This window comes from Cimex lectularius, unplaced genomic scaffold (genome assembly GCF_000648675.2).
Source record: "Cimex lectularius strain Harlan isolate CLEC.00 unplaced genomic scaffold, Clec_2.1 scaffold76, whole genome shotgun sequence".
NCBI classification, from domain to species: Eukaryota; Metazoa; Arthropoda; class Insecta; order Hemiptera; family Cimicidae; genus Cimex; species Cimex lectularius.
This window is the reverse complement of record NW_019392636.1, coordinates 489,859-505,222: the sequence shown is the minus strand read 5'-3', so window position 1 is coordinate 505,222 and position 15,364 is coordinate 489,859. Positions and strand designations below refer to the sequence as shown.

At 33.5% G+C, this 15,364-nt stretch overlaps 1 protein-coding gene across 4 annotated transcripts in view; it reads left to right on the top strand.

Annotated features, from left to right (window-relative positions):
* LOC106669766 (mucin-5AC-like) overlaps positions 1-15,364 on the top strand; it is a 36,622-nt gene that overhangs the window by 432 nt on the left and 20,826 nt on the right. The window lies entirely within an intron of this gene.

The following is a 15,364-nucleotide window of genomic DNA, read 5'->3' as shown; positions in this document are numbered from 1 at the left end:
ATTTAAAATTTATAAGCACTATTGTCCCTTTTTCACGTCTGAACGAACCTTTATTATAATTTATAATAAATATTGGTAGACCTACCCAGACAATTTTGGTACAAGCTTTTTCAGACTTTATGGGCAATACAGCTCGTAGGACCTTTAAACAATACTTGACTTACGTCTTTCAAATTCAAAGAACAAAATAATCTGTTAAAACACTAGAAGAAGAAAACACATCACGAGGGACTCTGCAGTTTATTCTTTGACCAACCATATTTGGATCAGGTCCATATCCAAATTTTCAATGCATATACGGGAGAGCTTAACGTCCAGCTACCCATGGGTGTCGCGGATGAGGGGTTTAAACCATTTTAGAAAACCTTTTTCATATATATATTCTTAATTAAAACTCCAAGGGCTATGACGGGATTCGAACCAAGAACTCCAGTAGATCATTCATAATTTCAGCATAGGCACATAAGTTTTTATTTCTTTACAAACTATTCCTGTCGAAAAGGAACGCTTGTATGGCAACACCAAAGTTTGAACGTTATAGAATGAATAAATAAATTAAATTGTATGTTTTTTAATTGTAATTATCAATTAATTTAAATCAAAGCATCTTAGACAATCTCTTTATAAGATTAAATAAATATTTTTTGTGTAGAAAGAACGGTTACGTTGTGAAAAATGTGTCTTATTTATTTTAGAATCTGCCTGTATTATTTAACTTTGGCGATCAAAATACGATATATTCTCTTCATTGGATCTTTCCTTCTAAGTAAATTTCTCTATTTTATCTAGGTACACGTTTATTTGTTACAAACTGTTAGACGATTATAATGACACCATCATCATCAGATGATATCATCATTAGTTTTCACGATGATATTTCATAATTTAATTTATTTATGAATAATGTAATTTGCAGTACAAATGAGAATGTATGGTGAATACGTCTTGGGATGGTTATCGTATCTATCCTTTTTCTTTGTCTTCTCTTATTTTCTAGTTTCTTGGTTTTGTACTTTTAATCAGTTTATATATTTAAAAAAAAAATCACCCAAATTTTTTAGGACAATTTGGTCTGTTTGCGCAAGGAAACTTTCCAAACTTGTGCCCCGAACTTACTCAAAGAAAGAAGTTATAATGAGCTTAATTGTAAAGCCTCAAAATGTTTAAACATTCCACGCTAGTTTTAGTATAAAAAAAATGTCTTCAGAAATTTTTAATAAAGGCAGAATAAATAATATATCAATAAAAAGGTTAAAAACCTATCATAACAGTACGGATAGTAGAGAATTACACAAATTCATATTTGAAATAAAAGCTATAAATAAAAGCAAGTAAATAAAAGATGAACTAGTACGATAATTTTCCAGGAATTATTTTTACCAGGATGTAAATTTCCCTTTTGGACGTTGCGTAAGTTCAAATTATGGAAGGGTCTTGTTTACGTGGAGTAACAGGATCTAACGAATTATGACCAATATTGCCTTTCTTCCTACTTTCGTGTATATCGATCAACGTAGTGACTACCTTTTTTCAATTAATTAGTTTTTATGGAAGGTATTGGTTGAGATAAAAAAGTCAGTGTCACGAGCGGGATTCGAACCCACGATCTTTGGCTAAATACGCCGCTGTTATACCACTTGAGCTATCGTGACTTCGATCCACTCGGACACCAACTACCTTTCCAACTATCTACATGAAAGATAGGAAATAAAATCCTTAGGTCTTTTAAAGATCGCGTTTCGCACTCGTATATTGTCTGTGTTTCACGGAAATATATTTCATGGATATGCAACCTAATCCAACCTAACCAAACCTAACCTAACCCAATCATGTGCACTCCCAGGTAATGCAATATCCATGACACAAAAATGCTCTCGCAAAACAATTCTGTGTATTCAGGATCAAAAACTTATTGATGTTAATTTTTTTGTCGATTCGATTTCCGTTTGGTGAAATGGGTTCGTTGGCATCCGTTTGTTCCAAATCCTGTTTCCAACCGAGGAAGTACATTCTCTGAATTGTTTCTTTTCACAAAACGAGATTTGTCAAGAAACCAAAATGTCAATTCGACGGGTAGTCGCTCGCTCTCGTTTTTTGCCTGGTTTTGATAACTTTCACCTCCTGGTCGGAGCCAACAGGCCTATTTTGTATACCCTGTGAAAACTCCGAATTCAATTTTTTTTTAAATTTTCGATCGGAAAAAGCCAAAATTCTTTTTTTCCCCTTTTGCTGTCATGGTCATGTTAAAATGATATTCAGCCTTTCGATCTGGCACAGTTTACAAAACATCACATCGCATAGAAGGGTGGCGAGGCGAGGCGCAAGGTCGGCAAGATTTTTCTGACATTTCTAACGCCAAAACAATTTAAACTGTTTATCCGAAGGCCGAGTAGACAATTTTTAGGACTGGGAGTGTCAGATTCACAAATCTGGATAAGATAATATTTAATTAAAATTAAATTATCTAACAACATGGTGATGAAATATGATAGAAAATAATGTCTATAAAATGGTTTGTAAAATATTACCTTCAAAGAACGTCAAGGAAATAAAACTAGGCCGACCTAGTTCTTCTATATTGCAACTTATTGAAGATGACGAGTCTACTATGAAATGTCAGAAAAAAATACTCTTGAATTGACTAATCATGAACTATGATATTTTATCACTACTGATAAATTAATTACATCTCTCTTTTTTGTAGAAACAAAATCTTTCTTAAAGGAAATCTTTTACCTTTGGCGCCATTGGATAAAGAATTAAAATTAATGGAAAAAATTTTTCACACCAGCCAGTGTTAATAAGGAAATGAAAAATTTATTTACTATCGAACGATTTAGTCAAAATAAACTAGCGTCAGTACTACGACGGGGGGGAGAAGAAATAATAAAGCATAGCTGATTAATCGATTAATGCATTAAAAAGTTATATTACTGGAAATCGTCATGCTATCAACGGTAATACTAATCAATGGTAATATTCATGGAATGAATCGATAGGGTAACGAACTAGAAACGCTGTTTTATCCATATTACGCAAGCTTTTAATGGTACACGGAGCAGACAGTTTTGGGTATGTTAGGTAACAATAAAGGATGAAGGAAAAGACGCGTTTTAATTTTTTTTTAACGGTCTGCTATCAGATCAAATAGGTTAACCTTTCTGGAAACCATAGGTTTCTTATAATGTAAATTCTTTAAAAAAATTTAAACACTACTAAGATGGAGTCCTAGTTTTAAGATAATCGTGCAAGATATTTTTGACAATTTCTGACCAAACTATGAGTTTTTTAAGGTTAGAAAAGCCTGTTTTAATAGTTAATACTTTTTTCTTCTTCAGAATTAGTAAATAAAAGCATATTTGACAGGAAGAAAATATAATCTTAGACGGACAGGTTTTAACGGAGTAACACCAACGTCCATTGGTGACGAATTCAACGGTTCGACGTTCAGTCGTTATAAAACAACCGAAAATTGTTTCATTGTTTTTTTTCATTGTTTCAAGTAACGATAAACAAATGCATACACTGTTGAGGCATTGAGAATCCGGTGTTCTTGAATAGCGGTACAGCGTTTTGTGCCACCGGTCGCCCTTGGAATGGTGGACGTTAATTTTTTGAAAGTATTCCTTGCAAGTATCGGACTGGCCTCCTACGACCACGACTCCGTAAGGTTGGACAAGCCTGCCTCCAGGACATAAATTACTTTACAAGCACAAATGTAAATTCGTTTTGTTCTACGCTCACATAGGCTTATTTTGAAACGTTGAACATAGTGCAAGGTGATGGACCTGTTCTCACTGGTTTTGTTTGTAAAACGTTCAAAGAAAAGCTAAACTTGTTCTAAGTTCATATTAGGATTCAAAGTTATTACAGCTGATGGTACAAGTTGGTCTGCGAGTTGGTGACCTAACTGGCATATCGCTTCCTGGGTCGTCTGCAGTGAAGATGGCGCAAACCCATAGATAACACAAGTAAAACCACATAGAAAGCTTTAATTTTTTTCTAAGTTCACATGCTTAAACTTAAAAAGTTCTTATGAATCATAGAACTGAGGTCTGCGAGGTGGTGATAACCTGGAGCTTGATTGTTCCCGATCATCTTGGGCTGTATGTTCTCGCTGGCTTTGGGTAAATACACTCAGAAAAACGCTCGTTTTTCTAAGTTCACATTCTTAACCTTAAAAAGTTACTGTGAATCATTGAAGTGAGGTCTGCGAAGTTATGGACCTTAGCCTGCCTAGTCAAACACAAGTAAACACGCACAGAAAACTTACATTTTCTCCTAAGTTCACATGCTTAAATTTAAACAGTTATTGTGAATCTTTGAAGTTAGTCTGCGAAGTGAAGGGACCTGTAACTTGTTCGTCCCCGATCATCTTTGGCTGCATGTTCTCGCTGGTTTTTTATGTAAAACGCAAACGCACATAGAAAAGTTAAAGTTTTGTTCTAAGTTCATATGCTTAAACTTAAAAAGTTATTGTGAATCATAAATGAGGTCTGCAAAATGATTGACCTGTAGCTTATTCGTCCCCGATCCTGATCAGCCTGTTCTCGCCTTATTTGTCAAACACAGAAAGGATTAATGTTTTGAGTTCACAAGGACTTAACAGTAATTGGGAAACATTGTTTAATGTTAGAAGGTGATGAACGGTAGCTTGATCGCCTGTGTATCAGATCCATTTTGGTATTTGGCACAGCTGAACAGGACACAACTAACTATAAAATACACAAACCAACCGCCAAACATTAATGTGTAGCGGTGAAAACATTCCAGCCTGAACTATTTTCCTGTTTTTCTCACCCTTTCACATTTTAAAACCTATTAAAAATAAACACAGCAGTCACGTTGACAACCAGACTAACCACTGAAGAAGCAGAAACCGTCTGAGACAAAATCGCCAAGAATAAGTCGGTCTTTGTCACGATACAAGTTCATCACGAGCAAAGCTACATTCACCACTTTTAAACCTGTGTTAACTTCGATCTCCGCATGAAAGATAAAAACGGCGAAAACAGGCGGACCATTTTCGGAGGCGATCAAGCCACAGGCTTGAACATGTCGCAGAGTTCGACAAATTTTCGTGAAATTTAAAAAATTCGAGTTGACCAATATAAAATATTATGAAATTTGAACTGCTCCTGACATTCTAAGTTTTCGGCATATGGTATTCAATAATGAGGAAGAACGGATCAAATCAGCTTATCGAAATGGTGCATATTCCAAAACAATACCTTGAGCTTTTTTTTTAAGTTCATCTAAATGCCTAGAAAACGCAAAAAAAAAATTTCAGCCCGGTATTTAACAGGGATGCATTGACATATGGAATCAGCATCAGGTAGCCAAAGATCTCGAGTGTTTGGATGATTTTCAAGCTTTAAACCTTCATCAAAACACTAGTCACTTATTTCTATGTACTTAAGGTATCATAAATCATACAGAAAACAAGGTAGAAATTTTTTATAAATCTACAGGAACATAGGACAGGGTATAAACTTCTTCAATACAGTAATACTGTTCTTTAACTGTAGTAATATACTGTACTTTAACGTTTTTTATGTTTTATAATCTTACAAATATAATAGCTAGCATAATTCTAATAATATTCAGGCATTTCTATCTTTTTTTTGTACAAATCGACAGATAATAGATTAAATGGTAAACTTGGGGTAAAAAAAAGACGGTATCTTTTATGTGATGCTACTGTCGTAAATGACAAGGCATTATGCCCTTGATGTCCTTTATTGCTGTACTCACTGAATAGGAGAATACTTGTTTTTTAATTCAGTCGAAAAACCAGATCTCCGAAAGTCCTGTGTGAAAGTGAGAGTAAACCAAAGAGAAACAGGTTCCAGAGATTTTTAACCACCTGGGAATCAACGGGCCCCTTTCTTCGAAGAAAGCAGCAAATCATACCCTGTAGTATATTTTGATATAGCTTAATTCCTTATTTTCAAAAGCAAATTCTGTCCGGACGTTTATTTGTTTTCGGTCTGTTAAAGAAACGGCGAAAACATCAATTTAACGATATTTAAATAATTATAGTAAATTACAATCCTAATTACAATATAGTTCTCGTCTTATATCCTAATCTTTCTAATTAGTATGTTTTTATTTTATAAAACAATTTTTGATACAGCAAATTATAAAATTCTTAGATTTTTTTAAAACAAGTTTTTGAATTGAAAGTTGGACCACAAATTGACATCGAATAGAGAATAGTAGTAATAGTAGAAGAAAAAAAATTACAAAACCAAAAGTATTGCAAGTGAGGTTGACCAACATCGATAAACAATCAGGATACATCCTGTGTGGTAAGCTGTCCTTATAAATTTATATAGGTTGTAAACAGACAAAATTCCGGCAAGCGAAATGTGGAAAAATTGCGAAAGTAGTTAATTATAAAATACTGTTGGTTTTAAAGAAAAAATAATTTTTAAAACCGCCTCCTTTTTTATGTAGTTGGATTCGTTGCTTCTTAGTACACCGTGTATTTCTACATTTTATTACTATAATAAAATATTTTTAAAGAGGAAATGCTTACATAATGGTCATGTTAAAAAAACTAAAGGAAATAAAGTCTTCTGAACGTACGATTTCAGATAAAATTAACAAAACACTCAACTTTTCTTCTTTTTATCGTTAAATTATTAAAATGAAGGAAGCGAATTAATATAAAAGGTGAATAAAAACACCTTAAAATAAAAGTTTACGGTATGCATTAAATTGAAATGTTAAATTAATAAAATTTAGCACACTTAGTAAAGCCAATAAATAAATAAAGGCTATATGAAAATTGTGGAATAATGTGTAGAGTACCGGAAGGTGATGAACGTACAGCTTGATCATCCGGTCTTCCTGGTCCGCCTATTCTAGCTGGTTTGGGCAGTCAGTCGTGTTTCACCATTTTGTCGTCTTCAGTAGTTCGTAAGATTTGTAAAATATGAACAGGTAACAAAAAAAGAAAAAAGGGAGCGATAAAATCATACACAAACGTTAATACTGAAGATGGCAAACTGTCGAACCTTCAGTGGTTCGTCAGTGCGTTATTTGGATAGAAATGTCCTCCACGTTTCTATGGTCCAATTTAAATGGGTGTGATTAAGCATGAAGAGAAACTGTCGATCTTCAGTGGTTGATTTCTGTCTTATATCATACGTTGATAAAAGCACTTTAAATATTTTTGCACCCTGTTCGTCTCGGATCATCAACTGTCAAACTTGTAAATGAATGGAGAAAATGAAATAAGTTGTGAACAGGACACAATTGACGCAATAACGCAAAAACTACTCCATCAGGATGAAAATATGCTGGAATAAAAGTTGACCAGGCTGAAATAAGTTGTGAACAGGACATAATTGACGCAATAACGCAATATCTAATTCCTGAGGTGCTGGAGTAAAAGCTGACCAGGCTGAAATATTCGGTCACATAACCGTATAAAAAAGGTCGGAATTAGCGCAATAACGCACAGGCCAATAACTGAATATGAAAAACATGAAAAATGAAAACTATTTAGGTTGAACTATTCTGTCATTTCCCTCTTTTCACTCATTTGCATTTTACAAAATATATTTTGTGTGCTCTATAGTGTCAGCTTTTACTTTATAAAGTAAAAGCTGACTCTATAGAGCACACTAACTACTGAAAATGTATAATGTGCAGGGTGACAACTGATCAGGTTGAAATATACAGTCAGGCTGTTTTAAAGAACGCACAACAAAGAACATAACTAACCCAATAACGCGCAGACTATTCACTGAAGATGAAAAATGTGTAGGGGCGAAAACTATTCAGACTGAACTTTTCTGTCACTGTTCACCCAATCACATTTTAAAAACGGATAGACAAAGGACGCTACTAACTCAAGAACGCTCAGACTGAATGTGAAAAATTTGAAGGATGAAAACTGTTCAGACGGAAAAGCTTTCCGCTCAACAAAGGACACAACTAATGCAATAACGCGCTGACCAATCATCGAAGATGAAAAATGTAAGGACGAAAAATAGTCAGGCTGAGCTATAGTCAGTCTCTGTTTATCCCTTCAAATTTTACAAACTGATAAAAAAGTACACAGATATTTCAATAAAACACAGACCAATCACTGAATATGAAAAATTTGAAAGGGTGAAAACCATTTAGGCTGAACTATGCTGACTGTCATTTTCTTCGGCAGTATGAAAAGTATGCCACGGTCGCAATAATGCTCTGAAGATGTATAAAATGTACAGGGGAGAAACTGATCAGGCTAAAATATTGGGTCAAGCCCTTTTCGTCAATTCACAATTGAAAAACGCATAAAATGAGCAGAACTAACACGGTAAAACCCAGACTAACCAATGAAGATGTAAACTGTGCAAGGGTACAAAATGATCATTCTTAAATATTTGTTCAGGGTCTTTTTCCCTATTCACGCTTTAAAACGCATTCAAAATGACACAGCTAACTCAAAAACGCACAGACTAACCAATGAAGGTATAAAATGTCCAGGGGTGAAACTGTTCAGGCTGAAATGTTAGATCAAGCCTTTTACACCAAAAATTCACAATTTAAAAACACATAAAAAGGTCAGAACTTACACTATAAATTACTCAATTTAGCCGAAGGTCGTGGGTTCGAATCCCGCCTGTGTCACAAATTTTTAATTTCGAAAAAATTGTGTATAATTGAGTAGTTATATAATTAAGAATAACACGATAAAGCCCAGACTAACCACTGAGGATGTAAAATTGAAGGGGTGAAAGCTATTCTGACATTCTGAAAGTCTTTTCACCCATAGTTTAAATACTTAAAACATATCCCAACAGACAAGTAACATACAGACTAAGAAATTAATGATTAATTAAATTATTTAATACAGTGTTTTATCTTGACCAATGTTTTGTTTTAATTTTATTAAATTATTATTCCTTGCACTTTTTTAAATATTCTGTGCCCCAACATTATTATTTTCTGCTAAGGAAATCAGACTAATCTTTCGTCTTTCGTGTACTTTTTATTTATTTCTTCACAACTTAGCGTTATCATGTTGTCCCTACATCTTATCTTTGAAGCTCCATCTTGCTTGAAGTCTTTTTAAGTCCACTTAAGCCCCCTCCATTTTTATTGATTATTGTGTTTTGTATTATAGACAATTTAAATTAGCATTTAAGTCAGATCTGAATGTTTATACAAAACTTCTTCTTATTAATTACTGTGTTGGAAAAAGATAACATCTGAGCAAAAGCTTTTCTCCTTCTTTCATCCATTTTTCACCATCTTGGTTTTAACATCATCAATTATTCTTTTTTATTTGTGACTTTAGAATTAAACTTGGTTATATCTTCTTTTAATATCATTAAGAAATTAGATCTATTTTTATGATTATTTTTACCTAGGCTTTTCTGCGGAATCTTTCGAATGGCTGCGTTAAATAAACGTAGAGAAAGTGGATCGCTGTCTCACTCCCGGGATTGGATTGGATAAGAAAAATGTGTCCTGCTCTAACAAATACTCTCTTGAAAGATGAACGCTTTTAAAAAGTATCTTACCTTTCTCCGGTTTTGAGTTTGACGTTTTCGATGTAAACCAGTGTAAATTTTCTCATTAATATGCGGCTATTTCTCTAATAACTTTTGTTATTCAGTAGCAGAACTTATCTCCAGGAAGTTCACAACGGGTATCGCCCAGTTGAGATAATTGACCTGGAGTCGGAACTCTTTATAGTGAACTTGCAGCATTTATCCTTCAACGATATCGTGACAAGGCGTGAGACGTTCGCATGCCCTTTCAGACTGAAAAGAACGTTGAATTGTGTGAATAATCATCAAAACCTTCAGTTCACTTTCTAGTATAAACAAGTTATTTTTCTCGTCAGACCTGATTTATGGGTTATTATTATATTTTATTAAATCCATTAGAGTTCGTGGTCCGATTGACTAAATAATTTATTTCAATTATTAATCTTTATGTCAGGTATTGGTTGAGATAAAAAAGTCAGTGTCACGAGCGGGATTCGAACCCACGACCTTCGGCTAAATACGCCGCCGTTTTACCTCTTGAGCTATCGTGTGTTCGAACCACAAGGACACCAACTTCCCACCTCAACCCAATTATTATTATTTTGCTTTTTGTTTTGCCAGATCATTCATCATCGTGCTTTATGATACGATTAAGCATTAAATTTAAGGACTTTTTACCTTGATGTTCGCATTACTTCTTCAAAATCTGTTCTTTCCGTCTAAGCACTTTTCACTTTGTATTTTATTCTATACTGCTCTTTTTATGTTTTTCCTAAGCGCTCTGCATATTTATTCTGGTAATGTTTTAGAAAAATTATTATTAATCTCGTTATGTTTAGTGGTCTGATTGACCAAATTACTTCGTTCAATTAATTATTCTTTGTATGTAAGGTTTTCGTCGAAATGAAAAAGTTAGTCACGAGCGGGATTCGAACCCACGACCTTTGGGTCAATACACCGCTGCTCTACCACTTGAGCTATCGCGACACTATTTATTATTAATAAATAAACAAGTTCACAAGCAGAAAAGTGAAAGACAGTTTATAGATTTTCGTTGCCCTGCCTCGCCTCATTTTTTTGTTATACCACTGAAACCGTTGTAGCGAAACGGACCAAACATTTCATTTGTTACACTTGTTTTGATAGGAAAAACCACACAAAAAGAAAACACAATGATAACAACGTTCTAATATAAAACTTTTATTCTTGAGAAAAGCACGTTAGGAGTTGAGAACAAGGGACGCAGGGCATTTGATGGCAACAGACAGGACAAACATGTTTTTTTAAAATAAAATTCTTCTTATTTTCTTCTTGAGAAATATCACAACTGTTAATTTTACGTATATTTAAGTAAAGCGTCCTTGTAAAACGTTTTTATGTTTATCAGTGAAATAATAACAGTAACAATTGAAATATTTTGCGTTACAAACATTTAACTCAAAAGTTTCTGTAGAGTTTAACCCCCCCGCTCAAAAAATCAATAATATTTCAGATCGATTACCGACGGTGATATATCTTCTCTGAATCCGACCTGCCATATCATATATGACGACCGATGTGGATTGCCACTTAAAAATTGTGAAAGTAAAACGAGCACGGGTGAAGTGGGCCGAACCCACACCGAGCTCGGCTCAGGCGGATTATTCAATTGAATTGTAGAATGTCGTATCTGTTTAAAAAAAAAAACAAAAAACAACCAAACGTTTGCGTAACTTCTTAAAAAATCTTTGTCTACTATGTTAATTTTGAGAAGTAAAAAGCCTTGTCAGCCGGAGTTATTAATTCGTCGCACTGGACAGTTATGGATGTTCGTCTAGTGGTCGTGGCTTTTATGAAATAGAAAGCTAGATTTTTCAATAAGCTTGTGAACGACAAAAGCCAAAATCTCTTCGGAATGTCAAAAAGCCACAACAAGTTTCAACCATCAATTCAATTCAAAGCGTAAAGATTAAAAAAGAATCGTACGTTAAAGACTTGATAGCTTTCTTCACTGCTCTCTTTCGCAAAGAAACGCTAATTGTGAATTCACTATTACACATAACGAGCTTGCAAAGTTCACCTTACCCACTCGTCACTCGAGCTATTAGACAGTTTAACAAAAATGAAATATATACTGTGTTTGAAAAAGACAATACAGAAAGGTTAAAATCTTATTTCACAACCACATAAAAAATTATGATAGTTTTTTTAATGGAGTGTAATAAGACAAACATTACCAGCCGATTGTGAGAACGAACGATTAACCCTTTAAGTTCAACCACTTATCCGTCATCTGCATGTTCACCTGCAGATGGAAAGTAAACAGTCACGTGCTTTCACTTACGAATAAGAAACTATTGCTCAACAACGACTTGAGTTTTTATTGTGATATTTTCCTAAACGTTTTCTCTTCTAAATATCTAGTTCAGCAGTTATACAGATCATAGAATAGTATATAGTGCACCCTGGCAGTTTTGTGAATTTGATAAAAAGTAATGGTGTAAAGTTATAGTTCGTGATCAAATTTATTATTTGTTTTTATAAATATAAAAGGCTTTTATAAAGCAATTAAGGCTAGTAAACTTAAATAGTAGCAATTAAGCACTTTAATGAATTTGGTAAAAACGATGAGAAATCTTGTGGTTCTGATCGAGTTTGGTCTTCAAAATTGTTGTAAATCTATTTTCATCACAGTAGATGAAGCCTTTTTGTTCTGGAATATGCACAATAAGTCTTCACCCCATCGCAGTTAAATAGTTCTTACATTAGTAGCAAATAAGGATTTTAGTGAATTTGATAAAAACAATGAGAGATATTGTAGTTCCTGATCGAATTTGGTCTCCAAATTTTTTAAAATCAATTACGGATTTATTCTATTTTCGTCTAAGGAGCCTTTTTTTCTGGAATATGCACCTCACCCCATCGCAGTTAAACAGTTCTTTAAATCGTAGCAATTAAGCACGTTGGTGAATTCGAAAAAACAAACAAAAAAAAAACAATGGGAGATGTAGAATCTGATCGGGCTTGGTTTTCAAAATTATTGTAAATCAATTACGGGTTTCTTCTATTTTCAGCAGAGAAGATGAAGACCTTTTTTTTTGGAATATGCACAATAAGTCTTCACCCCATCGCAGTTAAACAGTTCTTTAAATCGTAGCAATTAAGCACGTTGGTGAATTCGAAAAAAAAAAAACAATGGGAGATGTAGAATCTGATCGGGCTTGGTTTTCAAAATTATTATAAATCAATTACGGGTTTCTTCTATTTTCAGCAGAGAAGATGAAGACTTTTTTTTGGAATATGCACAATAAGTCCTCACCCCATCGCAGTTAAACAGTTCTTAAAATCGTAGCAATTAAGCACGTTGGTGAATTCGAAAAAACAAACAAAAAAAAAACAATGGGAGATGTAGTACCTGATCGGGTTTGGTTTTCAAAATTATTACAAATCAATTACGGGTTTCTTCTATTTTCAGCAGAGAAGATGAAGACTTTTTTTGGAATATGCACAATAAGTCTTCACCCCATCGCAGTTAAATATTTCTTACAATAGTAGCAAATAAGCATTTTAGTGAAGTCCCTGATCGAGTTGGGTCTTCAAAATTGTCATATATCAATTACGGTTTTATTCTATTTTCAGCAGAGAAGATGAAGATTTTTTTTTGAATATGCACAATAAGTCTTCATCCCATCGCAATAAAATAGTTACTACAATAGTAGCAAATATGCATTTTAGTGAATTTGATAAAAACAATGAGAGATCCCTGATCGAGATGGGTCTTCAAATTTTTAAATATCAATTATGGTTCTATTTTATTATAAACAAAGAATATTAAGATTTTTGTCTTGTGGAATTTGCATAATAAGTCTAATTCATCACAGTTAATAGCAGCAATTGGGACTTTGGTGAATTTGGTGATCGAATTTGGGCTTCAAGATTTTTATAAATCAATCCTTATTCTATTTTCCTACTATTTTATATTCCTAGCTTTATTCAATTTTCGGCAAAGAAGATTAAATTTTTTTCTTGTGGAATATGCACGATAAGTTTTCACTTCATCGCAGTTAAATAGTTCATACTTTAGTAGCAATTGGAAATGAAATTGTAATTCTAGTTGTGCATTTGTAGTTCCTGATTAAATTTGGGCTTCAAGATTTTTATAAATCAATTACGGCATTGTATTTTCAGCAGAAAAGATAATGATTTTTTCTTATGAAATATGCATATAAGGTATATAAACATAAAACACGCTTTTTGTTACTTTTTATTAACAGACCCAGGTCACTTGTAAACAAGAATCAATTGCTCAAGATCATCTTGAGACTATACTGTGATATTTTCCTACGATTTTTTTTCTACATCGCTAGTTGAGCAGTTAAATAGTTAATTCTATAGTAGTAATCGGAGGCTTTGGTGAATTTGATAAAAAAAACAATGGCAGTTTGAAGTTCAAGTTTTTAAAAATGAATTACGGCTGTAGTCTATGTTCAGCAGATTTTTTTCTTCTACAATATGCACAGTAAGTCATTACATTCCTAAAGCGGCAATTCATCAAAATTAGAAAGAACTGTCAAAATAAAACGTTTCAAAACTTGGCTTTTGTACTGTAAATCGTGTGTTTCGTTGCCGATCTGCTTATATTTTATGTAAAAGCAATGACAATGAAATTTTTAATTACGTTTTTTATTGCACAGAGAAACCCAAGGTTGTTAAAATCTATCGTGTTAATGTTAGATATCAGATCAAAGTTATGACGACCTTTGGTCAGTGCTCGAAGGCTTTCCTTCCTTTGTTTTAACTGGACTATAAACAATATTAGAGCAGTGGTGTGCAAATAATAAAATGTATTTAAATTGTGAGAAATGTAAGACTGTTACCTGTAGTAAAAAAATGATCGATTTAGAGTATAATTATGTAATCAGAAGAAAATTAGAAAGACTTGATGATTGACTTAGGTATTTGGCATGATAAGAAATCAACATTTAGTAACAAAATTCAAACTAATGGTATGAAAATGTTGGGATTTGTGGCAAGCAAGTCAGTGGACTTTAACAGTAAGACAGCCTTGGAAGTGTTATATTATTCATATGTGAGACCAATCCTTGAATATGGTAGTGTAGTTTGGGCCCCTTTGTTTCTTGAAAGAGTCCAAAAAAGTTCTTAAGAATGGCAGCATTTAAATTAAAAATTAAAAGAGAACCTCATGAGTATGGTCCACTGTTGAATGAAATTGGTATTCTCTCTCTGGAAGATAGAAAATTTCTCATTGATTTGCTATTCCTCCTTAACTTGTTACAATCTACACTGGATAGTCCCAGATGCTTGAATGTGTAAGAATTCATGTACCTCAATTCGAAATACATGGCAATAAACAGACTAGTAGAAATAATGAATTATGGAATGAGTGCGGTGTTCAATCATTTTTCAAAAAAGATAGTTCCTACTCACAGTAAGAGTTTGAACTATTACTGTGAGTAGGAACTATCTTTTAAAAAAAATTAAACAGACTAATGCTGGAAGCGAATGAACTTAATATTGATTAGTTTTTTTCTAGCTTACATCAAATTAAAAACACCATAATAATTGAGAAAATAAAGCTTTATTTATTCAGAAATCGTGAGATGCGGTCTGGTGTGATGTAGGTTTCAGAAAAACAGTTTCTTTATCGTGCCAACGTTTCGAACTTTATTGAGATCATCTTCAGGGCTCAAAGTGTTTGTCTTCTGTTTAATTTTGCCATTCTTGCGTGTCGTGTAGAGAGTGCCCGCACGCAAGAATGGCACAATTACACAGAAGACAAACACTTTGAGCCCTGAAGGTGATCTCAATAAAGATCGAAACGTTGGCACGATAAAGAAAATGTTTTTCTGAAACCTACATCAAACCAG